Below are 24,875 nucleotides of genomic sequence, written 5' to 3' on the forward strand. Positions count from 1 at the left end.
CTCTGTGCTCTAGGGCCCACGTGCTACAACTACTGAGACTGGGTGCCGCAACTACTGAAGCCCGCGCTCTGCAGCAAGAGAAGCCACCGCAACGAGAAGCCCGCGCACCGCAACGAAGAGTAGCCCCCGCTCGCTGCAACTAGAGGAAGCCTGCGCGCAGCAACGAAGACCCAATGCAGCCAAAAAATTTAAAAAAAAAAAAAAAAAAGGACAATAACTACTGTGGAGAAAGAAGGGGCATAATATTAAGACTGACTTCAAAAATCCAAGCTCCTGAACATAATCAACCGCTAAAATAATGGTTATATTCTTTTCTTAAGAGAGCAAAGGAATAAGGAACTGTATCTGTCTTCCCTGTCATGCTAGACAAAGGAAAGCAAAGGGGTATAGACCATCCTTTACTTTGAAGAGTGCCCTCTAAGAAGTCCTTTAAGGGAAACCCAAAGGACAAAGCATGGTATGTCTTCCTGTGACAGCAGTGGCTCTCATTTAATTATGTATTCCCTCTGCCTGCGGTGTCCCTAATGAGGGAGGTGTTACACTGAACATTCAGCATGTTCCTTAGCCGTTAGAACAGAGGTGAGCAATTAACTGAAGGGGGCTTCCATCCTCAGAAGCACAGAAGACAGCCCTCACACCCAGCTTTACCTCCAATGCACAGATACTAAAACAAGCTGTTATTTCTATACAAAAGCTTAATAGCAATTATGACAATGTACTTGTCATTACTTAATTGCAGAATTCCATACGTATAAATAAATTCACATCTGGTAGCAAAATAGAGTCCAATAAATAAAACTAGCCTTAAAAAAGAAAAAAACACTTCATAGCCAAATATTAGAAGTTAATGAGGTCTACTTATTTGTCAATAAGTCAGTTCTTCAAAATTAGCCCCAGCTCCATCCCATTTCTCTAGATAAATATGTGGAATTAAAGATTAAATTCTCTCTGTTGATGGGAGTCACTCTGGTAAAACAATTTGGGAGTATCTATTACAATATCCCATGACCTGACAACTGCCTAGAGAAACATATGCCCACGTACACAGAACCAAGGACAAGGTTATTCTTTGCAGCCTTCTTTGTAATCGGAAGCTATCGGAAACAACCTAGAAGATCACCAACAGGAAAATGGCAGGAAAACTATGGTATATTCCCATGACTAGTCTACATGACATTAGGCAGCAGTTAAAAAGGCTGAACTAGATTTATATCAACTAGCATGGACAGACCTCCAAACCATGTTCCTGAATGACAAAAAAATAGTTAGTGATATTCAATACAACACCAATTACGTGAAATTTTAAACACAAAATACAATACGTTTATATTATAAATACCAAATCAACGAAGTGTTTGCCTCTGGAGAACAGGGGAACCAGCAAGAGGAGACAGGGAGTAAATCTTATAAACTCATTCATTACTTTTATTAAAAAATTAATTAATAAAAAACATCTTACAAGGATGTTACTGGGTTATTAAATGACAGGAGTACAGAATCAGGCGAAATACAGATATCCCTGCAACCACTGCTAAATTCACATCTAATCAAACGCAAAAGAAGACAAACTACCAGGAGCAAGCAGAACATCACAAATGAAGCTGGGGTTTTATCTGATGAAGAACAGAAGACTGTCGACTTAAATGGCCACATGAAGCTTCAAGCAGGTATAACAAATTATTATTGGCGGGAGCTTGCACACATATTCTTTTTTCCAGGCTAAAAACTTGACAGCAACTGAAAGAGGACCTAATATAGAATCGTCAAGATTATGTTAACATTACTAAATTAAAACAGTGAACGCTCCCTTTAACCACTAAGAATCCTTTCCCACCAGTGGTCAATGTGTATGGGAGAATGCAAACTTAACTTTTTAGTAAAGGTCAGCTTACAGCAACAATAACAAGCAGGGTTCCCTTCTTGCAGGGACTCTCCAGAAAAATCAGGGCCTTGCGTGGGCACCATTTACCTCCTCAGCGAGGAGTGAACCATCAGCCAGGCTCTCGTTTATACACCCATCCATATCTCCATTCTTCAGGGAAAATAAAATGGCTCTTGATTCAGGCAACTGCATTGCCAATACTATGTCTATCTGTAAGAAGTCCTAGAGTGAAGAAGGAAGAAAGGAAGGAAAGAAGGAAGAAAGGAAGGAAGCGAGGGAGGGAGGGAGGAATGGGGCAGGGGGAGGGAAGGAGGGAGGGAGAGAGGGGAAAAATAACCAATTCGTTGTTGTAATACTACATATAATCAATGTAAGATTTACTTTAAATACAGTCAAACGCATCCTTCTCATCTTTAGTTACTATAATGCCGTAAGATTTAACAGAAAAGAAAAACTAATCATAAAAGACTAAATAATAACAAACTGTCCTCCTTATATCATTGTGTTAAAAATATCTTATAAAACAGCATGCAAAGTATGATCCCAATTTTGCTTTTAAAACATATACATGGTCACGTAGAAGGACAAAAATGAAAGAAAACTATTATAATATTAGCAATCCTGAAAAGCAAATGACCCAATTTCTCCTACAATAAATTACATGAAAAAAAGGAGAGAAGGGAAAATGTTACAGATTAAGAAAGTCTTGAAAGAGACAAACGCAATGCGTTCATCAGGCTTGGATCCTGATTCCAACAAACTGTAAAACGACAATTTTGAGACAAAGGAAGTGAACATGGACACCAGGACAAACTAGAAGTAAATGATATTAAATAATCATTAATTTCATTAAGGGTAATGACATTGTGACTATTTTTTAAGTCATTATCTGTTTAAAATTCTTACTGAAGTATTTTGGTTAAATGGTATAATATCTGGGCTGTGCTTTAAAACTCAAAAAAAAATTTTTTTAAACAATCATAAAGGAAGAAGATAGATGGAACAAGAAAGGCAAGATGTCTGTACTTGTTGAAGCTAGACTGATGGGAACATGGGGGATCGCTGTGCTATTCTATTTTTGTGCATGATTGAAAAACCTCACAAATAAAAAGTGAAAATGGTTGTAGGGGTAGTTATCCCTGGGTGGTAGAGACTGGGTGATCTTGTAGGAATTTGGTAATTTTTACTTTGACGTCTGTGCCCTTTAGGAACATCCACATTTTACACAATAAATATGAATTACTTTGGTTGTTTGAAGAAACAAATGTTACTCTTTTAGTGGATGGATGGGTCTCTCAGTGCCCAGTTCCAATGATGCCACCTCCATGGATTTAATTCCCCCTCTACAGACACCTCAATACATTGTACTTGTACTTCCACTAAATGCCTAATTACATTTGATCACTTAGTATGACAATTTTTAATCATGTCTTATTTCCCCCCTTAGAAAAATAAGGGGCATTTCTTTGTTATATTTCCATCCCTGTCAACGCTAAGCAAAAAGCTCTGTAAGTAACTGGAGTTAAACAGTTACATACTTAATTGAATTAACTTTCCCACTAATACATCCAGGGAAGAAACAAGCAGCAGTAGCAGTAGAATGTCCAACTGCTTGTAACTACAAAAGCTTTATGGTTAGAACATGCCCAGAGGTCCCTATACCCATCAAATGTTACCTAGACAATTTCTCAAACCATTTATTTTCCAATTGACTGGGGGTAAAAAACGTCAGTAGCAGAAAGGGGTCAGTTACTGAACTGAGTTAGACTTTTTTTTTAATGACTCCTTGAAAAAAAAAATCAAAGTCTATTAGTTCTTGAGCAACCATTCATTATTTAGCACTGAAGACTCCTCCAGAGCACTGATCAGTCCATTTTCATTAAGGAAACCATTACAAGAAGAACACAGAGCTAGCCATGTGCAGAAACAAACAATGGTTTGAGAAACATCCCCTGCTCTGAAAAGGCTGATGTTATCTGGAAGGGCTGTACACCCACACCTCTCAGAGACTCACTAGAAACTCTGGCATGTTCTGTGCAGATGTGAACAGTAGCTTTCCTCAAGCCTAGGGCCTTGCTTAAAAGTCATTTCCGGGGACTTCCCTGGTGGCACAGTGGTTAAGAATCTGCCTGCCAATGCAGGGGACATGGGTTCGATCCCTGGTCCGGGAAGATCCCACATGCCACAGAGCAACTAAGCCCGTGCGTCACAACTATTGAAGCCAACGCTCTCTGGGGCCCATGCACCACAACTACTGAGCCTGCGCCCTAGAGCCCATGAGCCACAACTACTGAGCCCATGTGCCACAACTACTGAAGCCCACGCACCTAGAGCCCATGCTCCGCAACAAGAGAAGCCACTGCAATGAGAAGCCCACGCACCGCAACAAAGACTAGCCCCAGCTCACTGCAACTAGAGAAAGCCCGTGCACACGAAGACCCAATGCAGCCAAAAATAAATAAATAAACAAACATGTCAACTAAAAAAAAAAAAGTCTTTTCCAAAAAGATACAATAAAGCCCTCCTCCCAGGAGAAGGAGTACCAAAACCCCCAAAACACGGCATACTGGACGTCCCTACACATAAGACTTCACCCACCATATGACCCGAATTTTGCTTGCATGATTTTGACGAAAGCCACTCAAATACTAGTGAAGACATTTACAAGTTCCTTTTATATCTAAAATATTCTTAGGTATTGACAAACATTAAAACAAAGCTCAGGTTTTAAAGCAAAACCCCCAACACTAAGAGTTTCCCAAGGCCTTTGAGACACATCAGTGTATCATGAAGAACTGGCAGGTGCTAGCTCTCCCCAAGTTTCACCTCTCATTCCATCCTGTGACCTGCTCCCAGAAGCCAGGTGTTCAAAAATGCTTCCACCCACCCAAGTTTTCAAGGCAGGGAGGGGAGGCAGAGCGATGCATAATTCCCACCCTGCCCTCCACCCACTCAAACACGGTTCATGTTATTGCTTCTCTGTTTTCTGATTCCTTACTTTAGAAGTTCAAATCTACTCCTAACAGCAAACTTTAAATTTATGGGACAGTCAAGAAAGTGGGTAACATGGTATCGTTAGAAAGAATCATAGCCATACAAATCCAGGGCCCCCCACATATGAGCAGGTACTAAGAAACAAGACACTCCTCCAAAGACAACTTAATTCCTATTCCCATGTGTTCTATTTGCCACCGACTGAATTTAGAAGAGGCAACGCTCTATTTGATGGGGACAGCTGTACTCTCAGGTTCTGAAGAAGATAAAGGTAAGAATTCAGTGAGAAGAAGTTGTTCTCACTGAAAAGAGAAAGGTGATGATAGCATTAGCAAATGTGCAGGGGTCACAGTACAGTTCTACAGTCTGTTAAAATGTTTTTTTTTTAAGAACAAAGACGAAGCTTTGAATGATAAATAAGCATGATGAAATAATGCTGAAGTGACCCCCAGGCATGCCAAATTCAAGTCAAATTAGTCACGGCCAAAGATAAAAGGAAAAATCTGCAATCATCCCTTTGCTACTCTGAATTTTTAATATTTTCATATTACATTATAGTCAACTTTCAGTTAATAAAATTTCCACTTGTATTTATCTGAAAAAATCTTAAAAATGATACAAATGAACTTATTTACAAAATGCAAACAGACTCACAGACTTAGAAAACAAACATATGGTGAGCAAAGGGGAAAGGTGCGGGGGAGGGATACCTTGGGAGTTTGGGATTGACATATACACACTACCATATTTAAAATAGATAAGCAACAAGGACCTACTGTATAACACAGGGAACTCAATATTCTGCAATAACCTAAATGGGAAGAGAATTTGAAAAAGAACAGATATATGTATATGTGTAACTGAATCACTTTGCTGTACACCTGAAGCTAACACAACACTGTAAATCAACTATACTCTAATATAAAGTAAAAGTTTAGAAAAAACAAAATATAAAATTTCAGCTATTATTTATCTGAAAAAGTTGCCTCCTTTTGTACCCTCAGTGCCACTGTGAAATAACTCAGGTTGACGCACAGAATCTAACAAGTCTACTCAAGGTCAACATTTGAGCTTTTTTCTTCTAAGAGTTAATATATTCAAACTCCTGTTATTAATCTACTGTCTCTGTCACTGGGCTATGTTTAAAGGAAACTATTGGATATAAACAGCTGTTCTCTCATGTTTTAAGGAAGACATAATCTGTAAGAAAAATGAGAAAAGGGGTAGGGTGCATCAGTGGATAAGAGGGAGTTCTACAGGATGGTCAGCCAGGGAGAAAATGTTCTCCAAGCTTCCATTTCTTAAGTGATTTGTGAATCTGCTATAGACATTCTATCATCTGGATGGCCAATGTAAGGCACTATGATTATTAGGTTTCTTGCTACCACTCCATATAACACCAAGAAAAGTCTAGGAGAATGCAATGACATACATATTTTTTCTCTCTTTTTACACTTACTAATGGTTGGGACTTCCCATAAAACAACAAAAAGGATGTCTTTATTTTTGTGTATTACACCCGCAAGCTATTAGTCTTAAGTAAATGTGACTAGTGTTATTCTTTTTTATTTTATTTTCAAGAAAAAAAAGAAGTGAAGAGCTTTTTAAAATTTCCTCAGTTACTCTCCCATTAAAAGCAGAAGCCTGGAATGCAATAACCAAACTGAAACAAGGGAAAAATTTAAGTAATATCTCACTCACCTACGAGTACCTAATTGTCTATACAAGAATGGGAAAATCCAAAGAAAAATATACTTGAGAAAATTATTCAAATGTCTTCAAGTTAAAGCTAAAGCACATAATTTAGTCAGAGATCATTTTCAATTACTATCACTGTTTCTCGTTGGGTGTTTAGAAAGAATACAGCAATTTTTTAAAATTGTTAAGGGAAGGAAAAAAGTATACTTTCTCAGTTCAATTTTATATTCTAGAACAACACTACTCAAAACATAAATAAATTAAAAAATACAAGAATGATGCATTCAATAAGCTACACATAGGACTACATATAAAATACAAGGTTTTGTGGGTTTCGGCTTTATGGGGTTTTTTTTGTCTTTTTGAATTTTTGTTTTCTTTTGAAGGAAGGGAATTGTTTTGGATAGTCCTTAAATAGAGAGAAGTTAGGAAAGAAGAATTGATTTAGAAAAGCCAAGAGTCATGCCGCCAGCAGGTGTGGAGAACTGTTGCATTCATGGCTCCTTCCCCTCTGTTGCCCGAGTGGAGCCAGTGTTCATGAATGCATAGGAGAAGACTCTCCCACCTCACCTAACAGATGTACTGTACCAGCATCATCAGATATTACCACCATTAAAAGAAGTGATCTAAGTGCCCAGGCGTTCAGGTTATTAAACTCAATTTAAAAGACAAGATGTAGCTGCTCCAACATAAAAGCTAAACAGGTTTGGCCCTCATAGTAACCCTAGAACTTAACACTTCTGCTAAGAACTGTCATATTCAAGTGTACCAACCAGGAGATGATCCTTATTTAAGAGTGTTTAAAAATACCTTAAGACATACAGGGAGTGCACTGAAGTTGCACATTTCAATAGTATACAGGTATTGAGGAGAAAAAAAAAAAGGAAATCTTGGAAAACAACTTCCAAGATAGAGGTGAAAACCAGAGGGCACTCAATAACATGCACCGATTTTTTCGTCCTTCGCAAAGTACCTGAGCTACAGCTACCTACATTGAGCAACCCTGCAGGCTGTTTGCCTCACCACTCAGCAATTTTTTGATGGTTGCAAAGTACTGCATTCTCAAAGGTAGTTTTTCAGTTGTGTTGCTAATTAAAAAACTTAGGCTCTTCAAATGGCTAAAAATTACAGAGATCTAAAAATCTTTCTTGGATTCCTACCTCTTTTAAAGAATGACTCTGGGAATGGTCAAATCAATGCTAACAGGAAAGTGTCTTAATGTACTTTCAAAACATTTTCAGAGATAATCATTCCCCAATTTCTCTTACTGAAATTCAAGGAAGGTCAGAAATAGCAAGCCACTTTGAAATCAGTGCTCCAATTACCCAGCAGGCGTCTGAAAAGAAGCCCTCAGCTCTGCACACAGGTTTACAGAGGTGAGATGCTCAGATAACCTTGACCGTCCTTTATAGAATGCAGCTCTCCGGAAGAGCTGACTCCTTAGGCAATCTGTTTCTGCTTCTGACAAAGCAGGCAATAGAAAATTCCCAAACTCTTTGTTTCAGCATCTGGCTGAAAAGAAGGTTAAGTACAAAGTACCAAAATCAAAGAAACTCACATAACCCCAAACCACTTTTTTATCTGAATTTAGGAGCTTAGCATATTATAGCATTTCAGCCTGTAGAAAAGTCTCTTTCAATCGAATTAAACTGTTATTTTGTTCAATGAGAATGTCACTTGACAACTGAGTAAAATGTTTGAGAAATATCCACTAAAACGTTGGGATAGGCACAGGACAGAACTGGGTCTCTACCTAGCAGTAACCGAGAGCAAATGTCAATCAATCAGATCATCCAGCCATCTCTCAATTCTTCAGGATACACTTGGTATTCCAAATTATATATTAATGCATCAGGGTTAACAAGGCTCTTATTCAGAACATGGGCTGGGGTACAACCTCCCATCAAATTTTAAGAAACACATAGAAGATGTTCTAAAATGCAATTATTAGGGAATGAAAATAGACGTATGTAACAAAAATATTTTTATTATTAAGTTGCCAGAAAAGTATCTGAAGTATTTACTGTAACAGTGAAAATGCTGAATTCAGAAATCAATGACTAAAAACTGCACAGGAGTCTCCCCTCTTCCCCATTTCCGCCTCTCAGCAGTAGAACAACAAAGGAGGAAACACCAGTGGGGAAAAAATATAGAATAAAATTTACTAAATCAAAAGTCTGCTGTGAGTGGCAGGTCTTCTAGGAATGAACACAGGAGTTCGACAAGCCTTTGTGACTTATCTACCAACTCACCTGATTCCACTTCAAAGTTGGTGGTAAATCTTACTTCCGAGTCCAACTTGAGGTATTCTCGCAAAACCTGGAGTAAAATAATTATGAACTTTAGTATAAGATTATTTTCAAATTCTGAAAATAGTAATAAAGGGGAAAAATCACAGCTACAAATCAAATCATAATTGCGAAATGTTATACTTTACCTCTAAAACCCTCTTTAATTTGTAATCTCTTTGTGTGCAGTTGAACACACACTTAAATTTAAGCCAACCGACAGCCGCTCCCACTTATACAACAAATTCCTAAACCTGACTGTTCAGTCTGGAAGATCACGTTTCTCTCCACATGATGTGATCAGGAAGTCTGGGGAGAAACCCAGGAACCGACATGAGTAAGAAGTGCCCCAATAATGTGATTTTGATGTAGCGGGTCTATCACCTGCCTGTGGGAACCACTGTTCCCAACCAGTGGTTCTCCACAGGGGGCAATTCTGTACCCCAGGGGGACATCTTACAATGTCTGAAGATATTTTTGGTTGTCACAACAGAGGAAGGGGTTATACTACTGGAATTTAATGGGTAGAAGCCAGGGATTCTGCTAAATATCCTACAGGCACAGGACAGTACAAAGACTTCTCCAGCCCAAAATGTCAATAGCAGCGAGACTGAGAAAGCCTGTTCCAAAGCAACCAAACATTCTGACGACTCAGAAATTCTACAGTTCTCACACTGGTCATTTCAGATAGGCTATATATAAAAACTCTACTATAACCATAAAACATTTCCTGTGACTGCAGGCATATTATTAGTTAAAAGAATACATATACATGCCCAACATTAAAATCTGCAGTACATGTACCTATTTCTAAAAATATTAAAATAAGTCAGACTATACATGTCCAAAAGGGCTTCCAAGAAACCAAGTTTTAATATTTGCTGAGATGAAACACTATTTCAAACTGGGTTAATTCCCAAACATATAAAATGGAAGCTTAGAAGAGTAAGAAGAACCAGAACTTTGTTTCACTCACAGATATTCCCAATTCCTGGTGAGGACAAAGGGGAAAATTTCCCAGCCTGTCACCTTGGATAGTAGGACATCTTTCATTCAGCCAAATATAAAGGTACTTCAAAACTTACATTACCTGCATTCAAAATGAGACTCGCTGAGGGCCTACCATGTCCTTGGCACTATGATCTTACATAATACAGCAGAACAGAGTTCCAGAAGACCCTGCAACAGGTCTTTCCTACCCTACCATAATCTGTGGGAAAAAGAAACCTAAAAAGAATATTCTGAGCATCAGATACCCCAGATGATGAAACCTGCAGTTTTCACATGATTGGCCTACAAATTGCACCTACAGAATGGGTAAGGAAGCCTGGAACACTTGAAATATATACTTTGTTTTGTTCATCTTAATTAATAAGTTATAACCAGCTAATTATATAAACAAAACATACCTGACAGTTGATTTGCACTAGTAGTCTACTTAGAGACTGAACAAACATGCCAATGTCAAACTCAAGAGAAAGGATATGATTTAAAAACATACTTAGAAAGATTCCACCAGAATTACTCCATTCCAACTGGATAACATTTCCATGATGTGGCATATGGGCTTATATTCTAATTACAGTCCGATTTCTTCCCCTGAATCTCCAGTGCTATAAAGAAACTACACAAATCAAACTCACCCACAATCATCCCAGGCAGCAAGCACCTGGGTGGTTGGCAGGTTGACTGGTATTCCTATCTCAAAGCACCAGGGGGTTCAGGAGTCCAGGTAGGATCTGCGGCAGAGGCAGGGTTCCAATCTAGAGCTCTCTACCCAGCCCTGGAGACCTGTGCACAAGCCCTATCATTAGGAAGCTTTGCTGAATGACACGCTTTTCCAAAGGCAGGGCTAACACACATTCTAGATTCAAGATGCCCATTAACTCAGTGTAGAGCCCAACATACCTCCACTACAAAAAGAAGACAACCGGGGAAGGCAGCCTCAGACAAAAGCAGAAAAACAACGACAAAGACAAACTTCTTAATATCCATACATGGCTGTGGCTTTACGAAGCAAAGTAATTTGGGGGCCTTCCTTTCTTCCTCCAATAAAGGAAGAAAAGAAAGCCCAAAAATGAATAGGAAGGTTCAGAAATATTAGTGCACAATCTGAAATTTAAGCCCCACCTCCATTTTTCTAGATTTAAATCAGCCTTCAAATAAAAATTCATAATTAAATTTCAAAACATAAACACTTCTTTTTTTCTGTCTCTCTCAGCAGTAAAATATATTCTGTTCCAAAAAGGAAAGCTTGCTCAATTTCCTGTCAAAAGCAATCCAGAGAAGGCCACCTACACTGTAAAAGCAGCAAGAAAAATAAAAAAAAAAATGCTGAAGAAAAGCCTGTATGTGTGGGAGTGTTCTAAGGGAAATGTAACTACCACTCTGGATTTTAAAAGCTTTTTTTCCTCGATCATTCTGAGAAATATAAAAATTAATGTAACTGCTAAAGAGAAGTTTGTCCTCTAACCTATCTAAGGAAAACAAGCCCTATGATGGATTTTAGTTCCATGAAAGAGAGGAGGGGGGTGGGCAATTCAAGGCCTTACCCCGTGATTTTCTGTACTAAAAGGAAAGGGTAGATTCTACCAAATAGATAACTTACACTTAACGTTCACAGAAAGAGAAGGCTGCTCTGACAATTAACCCTAACCCCATAACACCCTACTCCCATCTCAAACCATGCAAATTTTTAGACTAGGGCCAGCTTGGTCCTAATACGCTTAACCTAAACCTTTAGGAGCTAACCATTCATACACACAGTAATGAGACGACTAGACTGTGGATTAGTATAGCATTGAATTCGCCACTCTATCAATTTCCCCTTACCCTGCTTATACTTTCTGAAAACTCTAAATTCTAAGACAGCAATCAACCAGCCCAATACTTTTTACCAAAAGCCTACTGAAACACCCTCAGTACTAACGCAGAGGCAGTATGGTAAAAGAAAAAAAAAAAAAAGAAAGAAAGCTTAAATAGCTCACCAGAAAACTGAGGAGAAAAGAATAGCACAAAGTAAGTTGAAACTAAATACAATATTATCATTGAATTGAAATACAGTAAAGTGTCAGATTTCTGTAAATCATATTTTCCCTCGAAAGAAGTTTGTCACAAAAACAAAATATAGTTGAAGGGAAATAAATAATGAGCAGGGAAAAGAATATAGTAAGGAAATGATGGTGAATATTTTAAAACCAGAATACCAAAAGACAAATCAAGATATAACAGGAAGCCGCACAGGAAGGGCAGCTGCCAGACAAGACAGCACGGGAAAGCAAACCTCTTAAACCTTTCAAATGATTGGTTTCATAAGCTAATGATTTTGAAAAAGTCAACTCACAGGAGGGGTCTTTTTTGTTTTCTTTAATAATCTCAAGAAAGACAAAAAAAAGAGCTGCAAGACTAGAAGAAATAATTTCCCTGAACCACTTGAGAGTAAGTAGCTAACATCACGGCCTATCACCCCTACAGAGTTTGGTGAGTCATTTCTATAAACAAGGGCATTCTCTTCCAAAACTGCAATAACTATGACCATCAACATCCAGAAATTAACACGGACATAGTATGGTCATCTAATGGTCCCAACAGTGTCCAGGTTTGACTTTCTCCAATGATCCCAATAGTGTCCATTTTAGTAAAAGGATCCAATCCAGGATCTCACACTGGCACTGACCTTTCACAGCTCATTAGTCTATTTCAAACTAGAACTCCTCAAACTGTCCTTGACTTTCATGAACTTGACAATTTTGAAGATTTCAGACCAGTTTTTTTGTTTGTTTGTTTGTTTTTGCGGTACGCGGGCCTCTCACCGTTGTGGCCTCTCCCATTGCGGAGCACAGGCTCCGGACGCGCAGGCTCAGTGGCCATGGCTCACAGACCCAGCCGCTCCGCAGCATGTGGGATCTTCCCGGACCGGGGCACGAACCCGTGTCCCCTGCATCGGAAGGTGGACTTTAAACCATTGCGCCACCAGGGAAGCCCAGGCCAGTTTTATATTGAATAGAATGTTCCTTACTTTGGGTTTGTTGATACTTAATTGTTGATTAGATTCAAGTTATGACTTTTCAGCAGGAATACCACAGAAAAGTTCCTTCCTCTCGTTGCACCCTATCAGGTAGTATTCTATTTTGATTTTTTTCCCTGACTGGTAGTGTGAACTTATATCACTTGATTAGGGTGGTATCTGCCAGATCTCCCCACTGTAAAGTGACTCTTTTCCTCTTTGTAATTAATAAGTATTTTGCAAGGTGATACTTTCAGACTATATAAATAGCCTATTTCTCAACCAACTTTCACCCAATACTTTATGTCCACTGATTTTTTTTTTTAAAAGTAATTTTTTAGTCCGATAATTTCAACCATTTTAGTGGGGGAAAATGGTATTCAGAAACCAAGATCTGGGTGTGCGTATTGCAACTGGATTGTCACTATTCCTAGGTCATCTAGGTGAACAGAAGCACACACATATATGCACACACTTACTTCTTCATTTCTTTCTGTATCTATCCACGTACACTGAAAACTGTGAGTTCATAGTTAGCCTGAATTCCAGCCCAATACTGCAAGATTCATTCTAGTTTTTCCCTTTCCGTTCCTATAAGAGTGGTATATCTAGTTCCCATTAACCTCTATTTCCTTACTGGATTCACCCCCACCCCCATGTCACGCAATGCTGTCCTTACCTCTGACCCAGTATCAGAAACAGCCTGCTCTAAAGGATCAGTAACGGGGAAGCCTAGATAGACAAAAACGTCTTAGGTAAAAACCACTCTACACCAAACACCACAGAAAAAACTGCAACCCCACATCCAGGACCATCAGCAAAGGCCAAGTGGAGAACCAAGAGTTCTACACTCCCTGTCAGTGATGAAGCACTCTTATTAGAGACTACACATAACAGGATGCCGTTTTTACGGGGCCCAAATAGGCAAAGCTAAAAACACACAGTAGTTCCTCCTATTCTCAAAGGACACGTTCCGAGCCCCCCAGTGGACGCCTGAAGCCACAGATAATGTTGACTCCTATAACAGGTACATCTCGGAGATGCTGCAGGTTCAGTTCCAGACCACTGCAGTAAAGCAAATATCGCAATAGAGCAATTCACAAAAATTTTGGTTTCCCACTGCGTATAAAAATCATGTTTACACTATACTGTGGTCTACTAAGTGTGCAATAGCATTTTGTCTAAAAAAACAAGATACATACCTTAATTTAAAAATATCGCTAGAGAATGCTAACCATCATCTGAGCCTTCAGGGAATCATAATCTTTTTGCTGGTGGAGGGCTTGAAATATTTGGAGGATTACCAAAATGTGACACAGAGACACGAAGTGAGCAAATGCCTGACACGGGGTTGCCACAAACCTTCAATTTGTAAAAAACACAGTATCTGCGAAGCACAATAAAGCGAAGTGTAATAAAATGAGGTATGCCTATACATACCATGTTTTTTCCTACGCATACATTACATGTCATGCACGCACACATGATAAAGTGTAATTTATAAATTAGGCACAGTAAGCGATTAACAACAGTAATAATAAAACAGAACAATTACAACAATACGCTGTAATAAAAGTTATGTGAATGCAGTCTCTTTCAAAATAACTTATTGTACAAATTTAATGCCTTTTCTGTTTTAACTAAGCACTTACCACACACTGTGGCCATAACTTTTGTGGCCTGATATGTGGCAGCAAACTAGCACAAATTTCTTTTTCCTTCTTCACAATTTCACGGGTAGAAGATTCATTCTTACCTTACCAACAGCATATGATTTTTTTTTTTCCTTATTACATCAAGAACTTTCACCTTTTCACTTAAAGGAAGCACTTTGCGGCTTCTCTTTGGCACATGTGAATTGCCAGCATCACTATGCTTGTGCTTTGGGGCCATTATTAAGTAAAATAAGGATCCCTTTAACACAAGCAGTGCGATTCCACAACAGTCAATCTGATAAACTGAGCCGGCTACAAAGTGACTAACCAGCAGGGATACACTGGACAAAGGGATGGTTCACATCAGGGGAGGGACGGCCTGGGATGGCGTGACATTTCATCACATTACTCAAAACAGCGCACGATTTAAAACTTATGAATTGGTTATTTCTGGAATTTTCCATTTAATATTTTCAGCCCACAGCTGATCACAGGTAACTGAAACCACAAAAAGAGAAACCTCGGATAAGGGGGGACTGCCGTATTGTCTACAGATACACTCATTTTAAAAAGCAAGGGAGTGCTGAACATAAAATTCAGGACAGCTCTCCCCTCCAGAGGGAGGCAGGAGGGTGGGATCCTGGAGGAACACACAGCAAGTTCGAGTCCTGACCCTGTTCCAGTTCTTAGTGAGAACCTACACGTGCTGAGCACCAGTTCCTTAACAGACACAACAGTGCTTCACCAAACCACAAAGTCTAGCACGGTCTCAATTTTACATTTGCGATTTGAGGCTTAAAGAGGTTAAGTATGCTGCCTGTGGTCACGCAACTAATAAACAAGAGCTCAGATGCAAATCCAGGTCTGACTCAAATCCTCTTTCTACTGTGCCCTCTACTATTCCTCCAACAGGGGAAAGAAGATGGGCAGGAGAAGTGAAGTTACGATTCTGAGGATAAGACTCCTTCTGTGCCCCTGAATCATTTCCAGAATGGATTTCAGGGTATGGGAGAGTCTAGGCCAAAACCAGGGGGGTAAAAATCTTTCTGAAGGCAGGGACACAATCCTTTAGGGACAGTTTCTACCACATTCCATAGGCTACAAATTCTAGTTCAATTCCGTCACTAATAAGATCTCTCTTTAGAGGGCCCTGGTAAAATCCTACTAATTGTTTCTTGGTTTTGTTTTGAAATCAGGGGACAAGGGAGAGAAGACCAGCAACCCATTCATGAAATTCCAACCACAGCCTAAATATGGTGCATCTGTTCATGACTTAGGGCACAGCTTGAAACATGAAATCAGTGACACAATGTCGGGCCCTTTTGAAGAATTTATACAATGAGATAGGAAGGCAGAACAACAATACTACTCCAAAGGAAAGACTGGGACATCCCGGGAAGCTCAGATACCACTCAACCACCTGAGGGGGTTTAAAACTGCTAAAACCCCAAAAGATGGATCTCTGTAAAAAGAAAACAAAAGGGAAAAAAAAAGCAAAAAGATAGTATATTCATCTTCTCAAAGACTCAGAAATAAACACATTCTAACTGCATTTCTGGTAGAAAAATCTCCAGAGCCTACTGAAGTGATTAATAACAACTCACACCACCTGGTAAAGTCTCATGATCTGCACTAATGATTTAGCGATCTCAGTGCATGCTTTCTAAATTAATCTTAAAAATGGAGTAAGTTTTTCCATTGTTGATTTCCAGGGAGCAGAGTATAAACTGAATCAGAAATAATTGTAAGCCTAGCCTCTCTCCCAAACCCTCCCCCGCAAATTCACGAAGCTCTATCTTCCCTCTCTATCAACCTTCTCTTTCTGAAGAGGAAAAATCTAGACCTAGGCGAGAGACTAAAGAAAATGCTACAGAACAAATGAAATAAAAGGACATGTGCAAGATGGTGCAAAGATAAATCAAAACGCACTCAAGCTTTATATTGTAGCCTAAAATCGTCTACAATATATAAAGGTTAAGAAACGTAAAATCATCCTGTAAATATAATAAGCACACAAAAAGCACACACAAAAAAATAAATCTCACTAGATAAAAAAGGGAAGGCATTTAAAAGAACTCTTCAGGGCCAAGTCTTTTTTTTTAAGCTTTTTAGTTACTTTCTTTATGAAAAGCAATCAGGTGCTGTTGAAATCAGCATCAGGCATTACAGAGACAAGAAGTTATCCTGAGGAATTTCTCAGTGAGGATGACAAACTGAATAAATTAGTCCATAGGCACTTGTTTCTTTCATCCCACTTTATTAAGTTTACGTGATCACAAGATGAGCAGTAATTATCCTTGAGAATTAAGGGAGAATAGCCCAGCTTTAAAGGAAATTTAAAAACTGAAACATACATAAGAAAAAATGTATTTCTTTACCGTCAAAAAAAGAGAAATCCTGGAAACACATTAAAGTGTTTCATTGTAAATTCTCAGATAATGAACTTTGGGTAAAAATCAATATGGCTATTTGAAAAATAAATCCTCCCAAGCTAATCTAATTTATTGTTATTGAGACAACCCACTCATCAAGGGACTGCAGGAGCTGCATTTCTCAACATTAATGGACTTGACAATTCGTGAAGACACAGGAAAAATGTTCTTCCCAGAAAAGTACATACCAGTGGTTCTTTGATCCCAAATTGTACAAACTACTTCTTATTCTCCCTTTCCCTGTAATTCTAAGCATAAAAGTTCTACACAGAGAGAGTGAGTCAAGCAAATAAACTGACTAGAAAAAGGCTAAAGTGGTGATGACAAGAGAAAAAAGTCCTTTTACAGGCTTATTATCATCGTAAGGCTTCTCCATCTCTATCTATTCATTTGCTCAAACCAAAAACCTGGGATTCATTCTCCATTCCTTTCTTTCACAGCCCGTATCCACCCTGTTGAGACCTATAACTTCCACCTCCTGAAGACCACCTTGAATTTCTCACGCCTCCCCACCTCCACAGTCACCACACTGGTCTCAGCCACTGTTATCTCTCAACTAGACAGCTGACCCACATTCCTCATTCATCTTTCTACCCCTGATCAATTTTCAGAGTGGTCACACTGACTTTTTTTTTTTTTTTTTGCGATATGCGGGCCTCTCACTGTTGTGGCCTCTCCTGTTGCAGAGCACAGGCTACGGACGCACAGGCTCAGCGGCCATGGCTCACAGGCCCAGCAGCTCCGCGGCATGTGGGATCCTACCGGACCGGGACACGAACCCGCGTCCCCTGCATTGGCAGGCGGACTCTCAACCACTGCGCCACCAGGGAAGCCCCACACTGACTTTTTAAAAGGCTAAAGTATATATTATCCCCCTGCTGAAAATCCCCCAATGCTTTCCATGTACTGAGATGCCAAGAATGTGAAGGATGTACGATTTTACCCTAATTTCACACTAACAAGTTAGCTGCCACAGTTGTATGGATACTGGCAGAAGACATGAGACTCTTGGGTCAAAGACAAAGGACTTCATTACTCATAGCAATAGCAACAACCAGAGTATCAGCACTTTTGGTGCCAGTCCCTTCAGTCCCAATTCCCATGAGGTAACACAAAGAAGGCCAGATGACACCTGCACAGCAGTGGGTTGTGTAACAGGAGAGGAACCCTGAGCTTAATGAACCCAAGTCTTCTACAATGGGCAGTAAGCCCGTCTGACCTTTTCCCCAGGAGACACTGTCTTTATTACACTAGACAATAGTGTGCCTGATCTTTGCTCTGGAGGGAGACACTCTATCTTCCAAGGCTGCTGACCATACAAATCATCCTTGAAAAGGCAGTCCAGAACAAAGGTAGACAGTGCAGAAACTTAAGACACGTGGAAAAACTCTTTCAACACTAGAATGAAAGTCAAATTTCTCAACATGGTCTACAAGGCCCTAAAAAATTGATCCCTTCCTCTTCAATTTCATGTGGAACCCCCTGTCTCCCCAGCTTACTATGCTCTAGCTCCATTGGCCACCTTTGGTGTCCTCTTAAGTAAGCCAAGCTCTTTGCTGCCTCAGGGCATTTGCCTGTACTGGTCCTTTTATCTGAAATGCTCTTTCCCTGGCTTAGATGTCACTTCCTCAGGAAGACCTTCCTTCATCAATCTATCCATTTACAACCCCACACTCACTGTTCACTTACTCTTTTTTTTTTAATAACTTTAAAGGCTTTTTTTTTTTGGTTGCACATTGGGTCTTTGCTGCTGCGCACGGGCTTTCTCTAGACGCGGTGAGCAAGTGCTACTCTTCGTTGCGGTATGCGGGCTTCTCACTGCAGTGACTTCTCTTGCTGTGGAGCACGGGCTCAAGGTGGGCGGGCTTCAGTAGCTGTGGCATACGGGCTTCAGTAGTTGTGGCTCGCGGGCTCTAGAGCGCAGGCTCAGTAGTTGTGGTGCACGGGCTTAGCTGCTCCGTGGCATGTGGGATCTTCCTGGACTAGGGCTCAAACCCATGTCCCCTGCGTTGGCAGACAGATTCTTAATCACTGCGCCACCAGGGAAGCCCTCATTTCCTTTTTATCACTTTGATCACTCATTCACTCAGTCAATAACCATTTATTGAGCACCTACTATGTGCTAATCATTATTATTGTTTATTTATTTACTGACAGTCTTCCTTTTGAGAGTAGAAACCTTGTCTTTACATTCAGCCACAAAGGCCTAGAACTTAAAATCATGCCCTCAATAAAATCCTGCTGAATAAATGAACAACTATTACAATATGAAGTACTGAAATATTTCCAGGTCAATATGGGAAAACAGCAGAGCACTGCACCAAAGGATGGAATAAGAAGCTGAAGTCCTAAAGTCAAACCCTGGAGTCATCTTTTGGTAATACGTGAGCAGCTCTACTAAGCTCCCTGTAAAATGAAGAAAATCCCTCTCCTGCCTAACTCACAAGATTATGTGAGGATCAAATAGTGGAATCTACTTGGAAGCCCTTGCAATGCTAAATATAATTTAAAACAAGTAACAAATTGATAGTTAACAGTCATGAGATAGTTATTCATTCAACAAGAATATACTAGGCCCCTACTATGAGGCTGACCTTATTATGGGAATTTATAATAAAAATATATAACTTAAAATGAAATTAGAAAACGTTTTGTTTAATAAACTTGAAGGGGAGTCATTTTTCCCCTTTGAATACCCTATGGACATAGCTTAAAAACTTTCAGATAAAAGGTGAGTCACCTTTATCTGCCCCTGATCCCAGAATATCATGTTTTTTTGGTTACTTAAGTGATATATATATATATATATTCTTTTTCAGATTATTTTCCCTTATAGGTTATTGTAAAATATTAAGTATAATCCCCTGGGCTATACAGTAGGTCCTTGCTGGTTATCTATTTTATATATAATAGTGTGTATATGCTAATCCCAACCTCCAACTTTATCCCTCCCCTCTTTCCCCTTTGGTAACCATAAGTTTGTTTTCTATGTCTGTGGGTCTATTTCTGTTTTGTATGTAAGTTCATTTGTATTATTTTTTTCAGATTCCACATATAAGTGATATCATATGATATCTGTCTTTCTCTGTCTGACTTACTTCACTCAGTATGACAATCTCTAGCTCTATCCATGTTGCTGCAAATGGGCGTGATTTCATTCTTTTTTATGGCTGAGTAATATTCCATTGTATATATGTACATCTTTACCCATTCATCTGTTGATAGACATGTAGGTTGCTTCCATGTCTTGGCTATTGTAAACAGTTCTGCAATGAGCTTAAGTGATTTTTAAGCAAGCCATTCAAATGCCAATTTAGAAAAATTTTAGACTATATTTACATCCCTGAATGCCAATCTCCAAAACAGGAAGTTTTAGCCTTCTGACAAAGTTAGGAATTTATTAATTTTGTCTCCTTTAACTGACTTCATGTGAAACCAAACACAGTCTCTTCACTGCAACATGGTGTGTGTGGGTGTGGGTGTGGGTGTGTGTGTAAAATGAAGGGAAAGTAAGCTTCATCTTAGATTAAAAAGAGCAGCTTCAGAGTCATCGCACCAGGTGGCCAACAGGAGAAAATGCTGACGTGTGAGCAGAGGACGAGCAACTTGACTGCAAACAGGGACAGTCAAGGCAGACACACCCCACAGCTGGCGTGAGTTCACCAATAAATTCATCTTCTATGACCTCACAATAAAATTACTCGAAATTAATTAAAAAGGGTATTGCTGGGGCTTCCCTGGTGGCACAGTGGTTGAGAGTCCGCCTGCCGATGCGGGGGACACGGGTTTGTGCCCCGGTCCGGGAAGATCCCACATGCCGCGGAGCGGCTGGGCCCGTGAGCCATGGCCGCTGAGCCTGCGTGTCCGGAGCCTGTGCTCCGCAACGGGAGAGGCCACAACAGTGAGAGGCCCGCGTACCGCGCCAAAAAAAAAAAAAAAGAAAGAAAAGAGGTAAAGTGGAATGTGAGAACCATATGACTAAGATTCCTTTTAGATAACACTTTTCAAATTCAATATGCCTATACATAAATAACTAACAACAGGTACATAGTGCTGGTAAACAGGAGGAATAACACGAATAGGTGCTAATTCATGTTAGCACGAAGTTAAAATCAGGAAGAAAATATGAGAGACTTCCCTCATGGTGCAGTGGTTAGGAATCCGCCCGCCAATGCAGGGAACACGGGTTCGAGCCCTGGTCCGGGAAGATCCCACGTGCTGCAGAGCAACTAAGCCCGTGAGCCACAACTACTAAGCCTGCACTCTAGAGCCCAGATGCCACAACTACTGAGCCCGCGTGCTGCAACTACTAAAGTCTGCATGCCTAGAGCCTGTGCTCTGCAACAAGAGAAGCCACCACAATGAGAAGCCTGCGCACCACAACGAAGAGTAGCCCCCGCTCACCACAACTAGAGAAAGCCCGCGCGCAGCAACAAAGACCTAACGCAGCCAAAATAAATAAATAAATAAAATTTTTTAAAAAAAGAAGAAGAAAGTATGGAAATGGGGGAGAGAAGTACATGGGAAGGCTCTTTGGAGCTAAGAAAGACATCCAGGTTAAGAGGGATAGAGACAGATGATCCACAACGTACATATGAGAAACATTAGAGACACATGCGTCTATACATACAGACACACACACACACACACACACACACAATTACATTCAGTAGCTTTTCATTACCATGTGAAGGTCTCTCAAAAAATGCCTCCATACATATTATGTATTTTAAAGATGGCTACCTATTCCAAATCTGGGAGGAAGGGGACAGGAGCAGTTACCAAACTATTCACACAAGCCTCATTAACCACACTTTTACAATAGTAAATACAAATACAATATAGGCATCTAGAAACTTCTTCCTTGATACTGCTTTAAGTAGCCAGTGTCTAATCTTGTCTTTTGATTAAGTAATCTCCCTTATAAAAAATAATGATAGTTACTATCTGAGTACCTACAATACACCAGGCACATTATATTCTCTATCTCATGTAATCAATATAACAATCCAGGGAGCTGGGTATTATTATCCCCATTGTACAAAGGAGTACACGTAGGAATCAGTGAGTTTTAAATCTTACCCAAGATAAAGTCCCTTGGCCAAGGTCAAGCTACAAACTGAGTAATCAGACAAGCAAGAATCCAAACCCAAGTCTATTTGATACAAAGCCTGTGTTTCTACCACTGTATTATACAACCTCCACCTTAGAGTATATAAGATAATTGTAATTTAGGAATTATTTATACATTACTAGTTTATTGTTCAAAATATTACACAAAAATGCACATTATAAACTATAGCCTATGTTAAAATATGTATTTTATAAATTTTTTTGGAAAATATATGGTAAAAAAATTTATGAGTGATAGGATCGCTAGTGAATCTTCTCAATTTCTGTTTTTCCTTAATTATGATATATAACTTACAAAAAGTAGAGCACACACCAAAAAGCTACATTTTAGTACAGACGTTCTTCCCCCTGTTCTCTGGAACCTATCAAAACTAAATTTAGATTATAAAACACAAGACAAGTTTAACAGATGCTCAGAGTTGAACAAAAGGTGAACAACAATGAAAAATATGGCACCGCATTAAAAGCACAGAGAAACTTGGTAGCACTAAGGAAAAATAAATAGCCTTTTGGTTTTTGTATTATACTTAACCAAAGGAAAAAAAAAAGTAAGTAAAATAGAGAGGTAGTCAGAATTCCGTAACTTGAAGGAAATGCTTAGAGGAAAATTACCAAAACCAACAAAAGTGAATTCAATTCTAGGAAAACACCCTTGGAAACCACGGTACAAAGTCTTCATGGAAAACAGTCAGTTTTGGTGATTGTCCAGACATTTTAACAGATTAACAGTTAATTTGAAGAAACTACTTAGTGGCTCTGGAACGTTGTTTAAGCCAAACAACTAATTGGAATGTGAATGCCCACATTCAACCAAGTTTACTTTTCAAAATATATACATTTCTCATCTTGTTCAATGACCCTATGTCAGGTTCACACCACCTCTTCAGAAGCACTGTTACCATAACCTGAAAATGGGAGGTGCATAAACTTCATTTCCCTACAGGAAACCACCATTCAACTACTCACTATGTAATCTGTCTTCAAAGCCATCAAATAAAATGCATTCCAATAGAAAAAAACACCATGGGATCAGGAGGGAGAAAAGCAGAGCTTCAACTTTTTCCAAAATGTTTTACGATCTAAAACAAATATGGCAAAATGTTAAGACCTGGTGAAGCTGGAAGGTATTACATATAAGTCCCTACCTTTTCCAGTCCATCTGAAATATTTTTAAGTTAAAAAAGTAATAACGTTTGTGTAGATCAACACAACTCTCACTCCTCTCAGCACTCCTATATTGATAAAAACACACACACACCATATCTACATCCCTCCAGCCCAACCTGTGGCATTTTACACCCCTGTGGAAGCCATTTTTGACATGAATACCAAACATTCCCCAGTATTTAGTTTGCTCCTTTGCAAAGCATGAGTTCAGAAAAACTGCCATGTGACAGAATTAAAAAATTAAAAATTCTTACAACAAGGCCCTACTGTAGAGCACAGGGAACTACACTCGGTGTATTGTAATAACCTATATGGGAAAAGAATCTAAAAAAAGAATATATATATGTATAACTGAATCACTTTGCTGTACACTTGAAACTAACACAGCATTGTAAATCAATTATACTTCAATAAAAAATCAATTAAAAGTAAATAGGTAAATAAAATTTAAAATTCTTTATGTAACAATGTCAGAATAGTCATAAAGCACCTGAGAAGTTCTGTGTGTATGTACTGAATCCATTTCTAAAATGAAAAAAAATAAGTTTACTTCTCACAATGCACTTTTCCAGAACAGACAGTCCTAATCCCCCACGGGAAAGCACTGGCTCAAGACACCTTACAAATTGTGCCACCTACACCAGAAAAGTCACTTTGGGTATTAAAGTGACAAGAAGATCTCTATTAAGGGCAAACTTGTGACCTGAAAAAAACTAAACAGATCTTTAGAAAGTGAGTTTTTAACTTTCCTCTCAACTTGAAAGAACCAGAATCCACATTTGTATGGAGCTTCTGACTCCATGGGCAAAGGCACTACGTAGAAACTGCTGTCATATTCAGGAAACAGAGGGGGTGCATAAGGCAACGAGATAACCAACTGCCACCCTCTTCCCTCCACTAGAATTTAAGAAACACTCAGTCAATAATGAAACAAACTAGAAAAGCAGTTCATAGCTGAGCAGGACTTGAACACACATCAAGGAACTTGTTATGAGCATCAAGGAGTGGTTAGACCTAAAGAACATTTCCAATTGTTTCCTTGTTCTCAAAAACGAGCGTTACACTTGCCACAGTCTCAGCTAAAACGGGGGTCCATCTGTAACCTCACCCACCAGCCAAGCAAGTCAGATCTTAATTGAGATGTAATTATTTCCTTTATTAAAACAAGTATTTACTTCAATTCAAACGCTTCTTCCACATCAATTTGCAAAAAGCTGTAGTGTTCCAAAGATCACAGCGGCACAGACTTTCCTTTCAAAAAGTTTACAACCTAACTCATGGGGGAGGATATGTAAAAACAGCAATAACACAGACCGAAGTGTTGATAGGTACAACTTTAAAGATGGCAAAAGAACATAAAGGTCAGAAGGTCAACTTAATGGCAAGAATAACAAATAAGTTTCCAATGGGCAAACAAGAAGCAGAGGAAAAGCAATTAGGGGGAGAAAATAGAATAAGGACAGAAAAGGCTGCCATGCATGTGGTGTTTAAGTAAACAGAAAGTATAAACCATGGAAAGACATTTTAAATATCAAACACACAAAGAAACACTTAAACTCTAAAGGTTGCATGGAAATTTTCCCTGAGAGCCACAGGAGATGAACTGGCTTTACTATCCAC

At 39.2% G+C, this 24,875-nt stretch overlaps 1 protein-coding gene across 19 annotated transcripts in view; it reads right to left on the bottom strand.

Annotated features, from left to right (window-relative positions):
- The window catches only part of SIPA1L1 (signal induced proliferation associated 1 like 1), a 503,209-nt gene that overhangs the window by 288,159 nt on the left and 190,175 nt on the right, over nucleotides 1-24,875 (bottom strand). For 17 of the 19 annotated variants that reach the window (XM_079911875.1, XM_079911870.1, XM_079911872.1 and 14 more), the window contains one exon: nucleotides 8,827-8,893. The gene's annotated coding sequence lies outside the window, so the exon portion shown is untranslated. Of the gene's footprint in view, nucleotides 1-1,969; nucleotides 2,105-8,826; nucleotides 8,894-24,875 lie in introns of all 19 variants that reach the window. The other 2 variants (XM_079911865.1, XM_079911866.1) reach the window with 1 other exon arrangement.

This window comes from Stenella coeruleoalba, assembly GCF_951394435.1.
Source record: "Stenella coeruleoalba genome assembly, chromosome: 2".
In the NCBI taxonomy this organism is placed as follows: domain Eukaryota; kingdom Metazoa; phylum Chordata; class Mammalia; order Artiodactyla; family Delphinidae; genus Stenella; species Stenella coeruleoalba.